This window comes from Haemaphysalis longicornis, unplaced genomic scaffold (assembly GCF_048455015.1).
Source record: "Haemaphysalis longicornis isolate Haplotype H1 unplaced genomic scaffold, Haemaphysalis longicornis Haplotype H1 scaffold_9, whole genome shotgun sequence".
NCBI lineage: Eukaryota > Metazoa > Arthropoda > Arachnida > Ixodida > Ixodidae > Haemaphysalis > Haemaphysalis longicornis.
In genome coordinates, this window is record NW_027526460.1 from 121,801,629 (window position 1) to 121,811,417 (window position 9,789).

Sequence of the window (9,789 nt, forward strand, 5' to 3'; positions counted from 1 at the left end):
CTGGGGCTGTCGGCGTCTCCTGTCGTCGTTGTCGTAATCGTCGTCTCATGTAGTCACAGTACTAAAACACCGGGAAGCTCGTTCACGCCTCACGCTATAACATAACGCGTACTAAAAGAAACCCGGGACACTCGTTCACGCCTCGCACTACAACGCTTCGTGCTTCAAAGACAAGAGACTTTTACAACAAAGCCTGTACCCCCAACGGTTTCATCTCCGTTGGCAAAAACGCCAAGGCGCCAAGAATATACACTGCATGGTTCGCCACTCCCCAGGTTTCACGTGAGTGGAGATGGCCCGGGATTTCTCTTTTTTTTTATGGGGGGGGGGGGGGGGGGGGGGTTGGTGTAGCACGAATCGCACAAACCCGCCGCGGTTGCTCAGTGGCTAAGGCGTTGCGCTGCTGAGCACGAGGTCGCGGGTTCGATTCCCGGCTGCGACGGCCACTTTTGTGATGGAGGCGAAAAGCAAAAATGCCCGTGTGTACGAGATTTCGGCGCACGTTAAAGATCCCCAGGTGGTCAAAATTAGTCCAGAGCCCTCCGCTACGGCGCGCCTCATCGCCAGCGTTTGGTTGCTTTGGCGCGTTAATCCCTACAATCAATCAATCATACGAATCGCACAAGAACGGGAATCGCATTTTGCTCCTGTTCTAGCCGTTCCCTTTGTACGACAACTTTTTAAGTGTCGGCATCACTCCTGTGACAATGTCGGAATTGGCTGACGTGATTTTGCAGATGTCAGCGGCACCTCCCGGGGTCAGATGACATTACGATTTCAATGTTAAAATTTTGAGGAGTCTTCATATGATTCGCTTAACTTTGTTAGCACGTCCCTGAAAAAGAGCCGTCTACCTCCGGAATGGAAACATGCTAAGATTGAACTAAAAAACAAAACAAAAGTTTGGGTTTTATCGCAGGTAAGATTAGGTCATTTTCTATGACTAGCAACATAATCAAGCTGATCGAGAAGATACTGCATGGTCTTTGTGTACAATTTCTTGAGCGCAATACTATTTTAAACTCCACCGAAATTGGGTTCGCACCTGAGAATTCTATTGGAAAGGCTCATGTTAGCACCACGAGCCGTGTTAAAATGCTTGTCAACTAAACACGTCAGCGGCCGCGTTACTCCCGAGTCTTGGCACAGCAAAGGCTTACAACCGCGTGGAGTGCCGCGCATTGTGTACCACACCTCGAATTTTGGCGAAATTCCAGGGTAAACATTCTCTCATCGATTGGATTGGTGAATTTTAATTGAAAGAAAATACTTTTGCTCCAAAAATGGTTTATCGGCAACCCAATATCAATTTCGTGGGGTTCCTCAGGGATTAGTTCTTACTCCTGCTCTATTTAACATACTTCTCGGTTATATTCACTCACAATGGTACAATGGCATTGCTTTTTTCTCTTCTAATTGAGACATCCACGAGTTGTTTTAACGACTGCAAAGCTATTTGGTCGTCTGGATAATTGGCTCAGCACGTTTTATCTATCGCTCTATGTCAGGAAATGTGCGGTTACAGTATTTCCAATTACCACTTCCATATCATTATGTTTAACACAGCGACTGCAATCACTGTGTTGAACTCAGGTGACAGAAATAATATATCTCAGTGCAATTTATGACGACCAGCTTACATGGCGTCCTCATGTTAAACAAGTTGCCGCCAAAAGCGAAAGAGCCGCCGGCGTGTCACTCCGCAGGCTACGAAACTATAAATTCGGATGAGCAGAGGCATCTACTTAACATTTACCGTTGCTATGTTTGCCATGGTACTGGAATTCAGCTGCGTCCTATTTTCTGGTTGTACGTCGTACAAATTACATCCCCCAGTTCTGGTTGAAAGAATGGTTTTGCGATTACGTTTAGGGTTACCAAAGTAATCTTAAACATAGTCCTAATCCTGATCCTAAAGTAATTAGTATCCTAAACCTGGCTTTGTTTTAAACATTGACGCGCCATTTACTCCACTTTTGCACCGATTTCTATTGACCTTCCTAAGCCTGTTTGCGCCTCCATTGCACGAGGGTCAACCCATTTTTCTTTTGAGGCCTGAGTTTTTTTCGAGGAATTTTGTGGCCCCTATTACATGGGTGAAGGCGTACAAGTGCCGCCTTTCGTCATGTCGCGGTAGCGTGATGGGCGAGCGGCTTGCATGGGAGTCGTCTCAGTTCCGACGATGAAGAGCCGAGGCCAAACTTAATTGTAGAGAACAACGATGATACAGGAAGCAGCACAGTGGCGTGCTTCAAACAGGACAACTCGAACGGGCAGATAAACGTTATCAGTAAGGCCCGAGTACGCACTGCCCCTCGCCAGAAGGAGGGCCTATTTATAGTCTCCGATGCCAAAGATTTGTACACGACCCCCCCAACACCCCCCGCCCTCCAGAAAGACTCCGACACCCCCCCCCCCCAAAAAAAAAAACAAAAAAACAATTCCACAATCACGAGAACCCCGCCCAGAAATTTATACACACACTCCAAATGACACCCCAACACCCCCCGGGTGATTTCGACACTCCTCAAAATCGAAATTCTGGATAAACAAACCCCTGCTTAAGCGACCGTCAGAACGAGTCCCCACACGTTCGAGGCAGAAAACAAGATCTGCATAGATTAAAAGAATTGTCTACGAATGCGTAGCATTCTTATGCAGCTCGTCTAGAGTGTGAGTTCTTTCCAGCAAAATGTTTGGGTTTTTCCAAGTCCTGTCCGACCGATTATTTGGATTTACGCTGTTATAACAATTTCTGGTGTTACTCCGCTAAATCTGCATTCTTGTGTAAATGAAGGGCGGTACACGGTTCGCCATTTTCGCTTTTTGCATTTTTTTTTCCCATTTACGCTATTATAACCATTAAAGGTGGAACTTCCGCGAAATCTGCATTGTTGTGGAAATGCAGGGTTTTGGCTGTGGGGGTACTCGGCAAGGAATGCTACGCATTAAAAACTCAATCAAAAGCACTCTCGCAGAGCGGGAGAGGCGGTGAGTCAGACGCCACTGACGCCAACGGCTGCTGCGGCGAGCCCCTGCGTGGTCAAGAGGGTTCTGGGCGCGCCGCATTCTCACCCACTTTCACGGTTCAGCTACAGTGAACAATATTCTATAGTTCATATCACAAGCTAGCTGCAGCACTGTGGAGGCTACATTGTTATCAATAGTGCGCCCACTGAGGGCGCCTAATCCGCCGTGAAGGGGGTCCTGAAAGGACACTCCCTTCTCCCCTCTCGCCAAGTGGCACCGCACGGCCCCGGCGCCTTTTGTCGCTTCCTTCGCGGTGAGTTAGGCGCCCTGAGGGGGACAACAATGTAGCCTCCACAGTGCTGCAGCTAGCTTCTGAGATGAACTATAGTTCACTGTAGTTCAGCGCTACAGGTGGCCTTCACTTCGCATCACCAATGCTACGCGGGAAAGTACTACGGCGCGTCGTCGCGTTGTGCGATGTTGAAACCTGCGCGCCGACCTTACTTACACCCAGGTTCCAGCGTCCTCTACTGGACTGCCCACAGATATGGTTTCAGCCACTTTATAAAGACCTTTTCTTGATCCTCGATTCTCTGAATAACTTGCCTCCCGTAGGAGTTACTACATGCTCCAGTGATGATTAGCACTTTGCCTGAATATCGTCTGTGGACTCTCCATGCTAATATAATTACTGCGACGATGTCTCGAAAGTGACTAGAAAGCTGGGGTCGGAATATATATACTTTCGTTTACTCGATTGGTCCTTTTCTATTGGATTGCCTGATTATATCTCTATTTTCAGACAAATCACTGACGCTAATTTTGATCCTTCACAAACTGCAGCATCGATTTTTCGGCCATGTTATCCTTTCATGTTCTCTCTAACTGAAAAAAAGATTCTGCCATTCTCCTCCCCTTCCGTGAATGTTTCGTTCCTCGTCATGCTCCGTGATATTCGGTTACTGTTGGTCCCAGACCATGCAGGTTCTTGTGCAATGAAGTAGCTGACCAATTAGCCAGCCTGGCTCTTCGTGGCCCTGTGGTCGGGGGATGTCCAATTGACAGCCACATTCAGCCGCTTTCAAACCTTACAAAACCACCGGCAGGACGCCCTTCGCCCATCTTCTGATGATTGTCACCTCTCACATTTTGGAGGCCAATATACTGTGATTCTCGGAAATGCGCGGTCGATTGTTACATTGGCGAAGGCGTCCCAGAAGCGAGCTTCGTCGCCTCCGTCATGTAGTGGTAGCTTGGTGGAGGAACGGAGGGCAGGGGAGCTGCCTCGGTTCGGAACGACGAAGATCCAAGAGCAAAAATTAACTGTTTAATGCATGTCGATACGAGTACCCGTATTACAGGAACAGCAGCCCGCTGTCGAGCTTACAACATGACTCAGTCGGAGTAACACTTTTAACGATTGCCCGAAGCGAAATAACTCGACTCGCCGGAAGGCGAGAATTTATACACGAACGTTCCAACGGACCACAGCCTTCCAGCGCTTAGCGCACAAAGTACGAACAAGCACAAAACATCCTCTGCGACCCGGAGAAGGGGCAGGAAAGGAAGGCTTCAACTGCTTCAACCGTCGTCCGTGGCCTGTCGACCGCAGCCGGATTCGGCCGGTTCGCCACCACCGCGGGGTTAATCATCGCCTCGAGGGCCAAGACGATGAAGGGGCTCCGTCATGTCAGCACCTGTCTGATGTGCTGGCTTCACCGTAAAGCACACGAAACTTCTTGGCAATGCACACCGGCATACCAGCGCACAGAGTGACGGCGAAGCAATTTGCGCCAAATCGTAACAGCTAATCGTAACACAATGCTTGATTCACCCATTAAATATTTACGTACAATCTTTATCGCCACGCCTCCCTGCAACAATTCCTAAACTATTAAATTCATTTTAAATTGCCGCTAATTTTTCCTCGATGTGGCGCACGCATCTGAAATCTACCCTTATTCGGCTCAACCTCCCGTTGAATTGGAATGAATAAACTTTACCTTGTTCGTTGCTTCCTCGCAGCAGACCTTTATTATCTGCTGTTGTTCTTCCTGTGGGCGCTTCTGCCCTAGGAGTTTACCGCAGGGATGTTGCGTCCGCCTTTCATTCTTTCGTTGCGGCCGCAGGCCGGCTGCCCTGCTACAGGAAGCCATTTTTCACTGTCTTTTTCTTCCTTGCCCTTGTATAACATATTCCAACGTTTTTCGTCCACTTTCTGATTTTGTTATTTTTGTACATAAAGCAACGCAGGATAATTTTTGCAGGCAGCTTGTTGGCCAATCCACTGCGTGGGTATGTGCCACGAGCCGAGGATACTAACCACAAACCAACCAACCTGTCTGCTCCAGATTTAAAGTACGGGTGGAAGGTTCATTTTTGTGGCTCTCGGCAATGCGAGGTGACCTTCACCGAGCTGCGCTGCAGGGTTCCAAGGCTTAATTTCTATCTGTTCAGATCAGAACTTTCACCTACAGAACTATGTGTGCGGTGCCAGGTCCCCGAAACAATCGAACATTTTTTTCTTGACTGTCGCCGTTTCTCAACAGCTAGACATCTGTTTTTGAAGGAGCCGATTGAGCGGTTGGGGTTGACTTTATCGATAACACTTATATTATCTATTGGCGCATCAAAGCTGGGGTTTGCAAGAAGGGATATATATAATTGCATTCAAAATTTTCTTTCTGCCTCAGGTCGTTTGAATTGCTAAGCGGTGCTGATTAATGGGTAATTCGGGTTTCATTCACAACTAAGTTTCCTTTTACAGCCTCTTTCCGGAAATAAGTATTTTGAAGTCCCCACGTTTTTAACCGGTTTAGCCCTGGCCAATCCCCCCTTGTGGGTATGTGCCAAAAAAATTTGAGGACATCATCATCATCATCTTCTTCAAGGACAGTCTTTGAGGGTTGTAAGTGACGGGTAGAATGCAAATGCTTTGCGCCCGTCGACAGGACGCCAAGACGCCACGCATCCACCGACAACGGCTTTTCTTAATCGGTGACCTGCGGCCGGGGTTAAGACTCCGAGACACGACGTCGCCACCGGCAAAGGAGCTCCCGGCCACCGAAACCAATCTGCGTTCTTCGCATGGCTGACCGCTACGCCAATCACCTGCTACGTGATTCATCGATCATTAGGCCTGCACAATTACAGCGTCCTCGCTCGCCCTTCAACTCCTGACAACTTGTTCCGTATTACCAGCGTCCTACCCGACCAACGTGCGAGAGTTTTCCCATGCTCGCAGCTTGAATCCTTTGGGCGATAACGAAAAATATTTCACAATGATTAAAAATGTGTTAGGCCGTACGGCGCAGAACTAATTAAGTTATATGCGCCCCTTTCGTCGACGGCGTCCCCGTGTAGTCCGGTCGCAAGTCATGAATAACGCTGACAGAAGATACGTGATCTACCGTTTCTACAGTTGCCCCGCAAAGCATCACAAGTCACCCCCCTTATAACTGGCAGACTGCCATTGATATGCGCCGTTTCCTGACAAAGCGGGCCGTGGAACACGGGCCGAGTCAGTCTACCGCTCCCAACCACCGCCGGAAGACGATGACAGAGTGGCCCGCCGCAGTCGGATCTTTATCTCTTATTACTTGTTAGGTTTTTATTGCGTTTAGAGCGCTTACCTTAGAAAGAGGCACAGATTGCGATTAAACAAAATGAGCGAAGGCCGATGTAGATAGCCGCGAGCATGTAGTAATGCATTGTATATGCTAGAACAGTTCGAGATCTTTGTTGATTTTACAACAGAAACTAGGAACAGTGTGTGGTACGTGTTTAATGGCTCAATTCGATAATGCTTGCGCGCGTGTGACACATCGTTGAGTCCAGACAGTGGATGAGTGATGATGATGGAGTCGTCACAGTCCATGTTGGGACTGGTGCCGGAGTCGCGCCCGATCACCGAGGGGCCCTCCTAGGTCGCACGGTCTGCATTGCACTCGGCAGACATCCGTCCTACCACTGGGCCTAATCGATCCAGCTGGGGCACGTAATTTTTGGTAGTGGGGATGGGCCGTCCCCGCCCACGAAAATTGCAAGAGCAGAACGTGCCTGCGTTGCGCATTCTTGACCTTTGCGCTGTTCTAAAGCTGTCCCGCCGCCGGGAAAGAACACGTGGGCCATAGCGGTGCCATCAGCCAATGGGGAGGGGGTGCTCTTTTTGGCTTCTACGAGGCCTTGTCTGCTCATACGATTTTTCGGCTAAGACCACCAAAGCCAACGACGTCTACTGATGCAGAAGATTACGCGCATGGGTCCCTCAAAGTTGCAATGACCCCATGGGTATTTTAGAAAATGACAAGGCCTTCATTGCTGCAAATGACAGCGAGGTGACAGTGCTCTTGTCGGTTCCAGTTCCATGGACACATTAATATTCCCACTGGTGAGTAGCGAGTGACTCACCAAATGCCAGTGAGTTGGGGACACACTACAGCAGACAGGGCAACCATTTACTTCTCTGGTTGACCTGGGTGGCTGACCAACATTTCAGCCTTCACCTATCACAAGGAAGGCGATGTGTAGTTTTTAATAGCCGTTGCCTAAATCCAGCAAGTTGTGAGCCACCGCTTGCATGAACAAAGATACCTTGACACCGGCTGTAGGATGTCATGGGCAGCAACCTTAAGTGAAGTCCCTCTCTTGTACAAAAGAGACGTTAATTGCCCTAGCGCTGCGAGTCTGTTGTACCCATGGGTGAGCCATGTGTTTTGCAGACCCAGCTTGTCAAGCAGTGCATTGAATATGCTGTCCAAAAATGATGCTGCTCTTTTCATCATAAAGCTCCAAATCGACAACCTCCTGTTTCAGTGACTACTTATTATAATCACAGCCATCATTCTCACTTATGTGACACGAAAACAAGGTTGTTCTGCAAATTTTGTTATTGCAGTTGCAGATAGCGTGCTTTTATTCGCGACCAATGACTTCTTATAATGTACAGCCGACCCACATAAAGCTTAAATGTTGAACACATGACACTGAAAGGTGTAGGATATCACCATGGTTTGAAAGCCGGGAGGCAACTGGTAGCTCTTTTGTAATATGCGTGGAATAGAATGCGTTGAACCACACAGACGATGCTGGTGTGTTTGCGTAACATCTAGCAATGTCGAGGTAGCCTCATGATGGTCGGCAGAAGTCAACCCGCTATTTGGTGCTCAGGAGTAGAGGTAACGTCTTAAGTTGGCGTGTCTGTGTTACGATTTTTGAGCTCCGGTGTGTGAGAAGACATTTTCTTCACAGTGCCACCTAGTCGGCAGAGTTTAGGGAGGCTAATAGAGTGTGTCTGCATTATTTCTTGGAGTGGAAGACATACAGTATAACAGCTCTTAAGTTGCATTCGATGGAAAATGCCACTTACCCCTGGAAAGACACCCACGTGTTGGAAGCTTCTGCATTTCACAAATGCACCAACTACTATACTACACACGTACATGTTTCAAGCATGTCTAGATAGCACAGCGTTATACAGCTACTCCAGAACGCAATTTAGCTCAACAAAACAAGAGACAAAACAATGGCACATTTGCAGCCCGTGTGTGCTCCACAGATGGACTTGAATCCTGAGCATTGATGAAAGTTGAAAATTTCCTTGTAAAATAAGGCGACAGAACTATGGCTGGCGCAATCTTGTCCTTGATGATGATGTGGAGCCTTGTGAAGATGCGCATGTATAAACCAACCGGTATTGGCCACGCCGCCTCAGAAAAAGCAATAACCTAATTTTAGAAGCAACAAATAAACAAAATAGATACGTGATAGATACAATAGATAAAGGTTTTGAAGCATCCAAGCAGTAAATGAAATCAACCGTAGAATTCAGAGATGACTCACCCAAGTCATGGAGACTTGGAAAAAACATGGGCACTTTGGTACTTCAGCATCAAGTACCAAAATTCGAAAAAAAGTGCGAGTTTGACACTTCACTAATACATCCGCACCTATTTCCTTGTCTCTCATCACTGAACCCTTTCGAAGATGTTTTGCTGTTCCTATTCAAGACGAGTTACACTGCTTTGCCCACCCTGAGCTCTGGGTCCTATTACCGGTTCACTACCAACAGAGGTGCGGCAAGTGGTTCAGCTCTCTATCTTTAAAGCCGTCCACACTCGGAAATTCAACAGTGCTCCAAGGATTCCAGGATAGTATCCTTTGACAGAGGTGCTCAAGACTTGAACATGAAGCTTAAAACATCCTAGTGCAATGGCTTCTCACAGTTCCCTTAGCAGTGAGGGCCGCCTTGCCACAAGGAGTACCAAAAATAATTTCTGGGGGTACATTTGAATGGCTTCATCTAGGACATGTCTGCCGGCCCCCCCTTTTTTTTTTCGCACCGAGACATTAGTTCAGAAAGTAAAATAAGTGAAATGTCTTATCTGGAACGTCTTAGGAATGTGCTTTATCTGCTTCTCAAAAGTCTCACTTATACTTTATCCTTAATTTAACCACTACACCCAAGTATTCCTCTTGATCAAAATAGAACCACCAGTGGCGAGGACAGGTCATTTGACAGTTTTTCTGGATGGGAAGCCAGATGCTTTCGTGCAAGGAACTTTCGGCTTTCGAAGGCATTGAAGACGATGCGATATCTTGAGACGAGGTGTTCCCTTGAAACTTGTATCGTAAATGTACCAAAAACCACTCGTACACAAAAATAAAGCGTGAACAGCTAAAAAAGTGGCACATTATTGAATTTTGTGGCCGTATGCTCATTAGTGTGGCCATTTTCAAGAAAACAGGAGGAGAGCATCTATCCTGAAGGAAGTTATGTTGACCGTCTTGAGGACACTTTGCAAGTTGAAAGTTTGGACA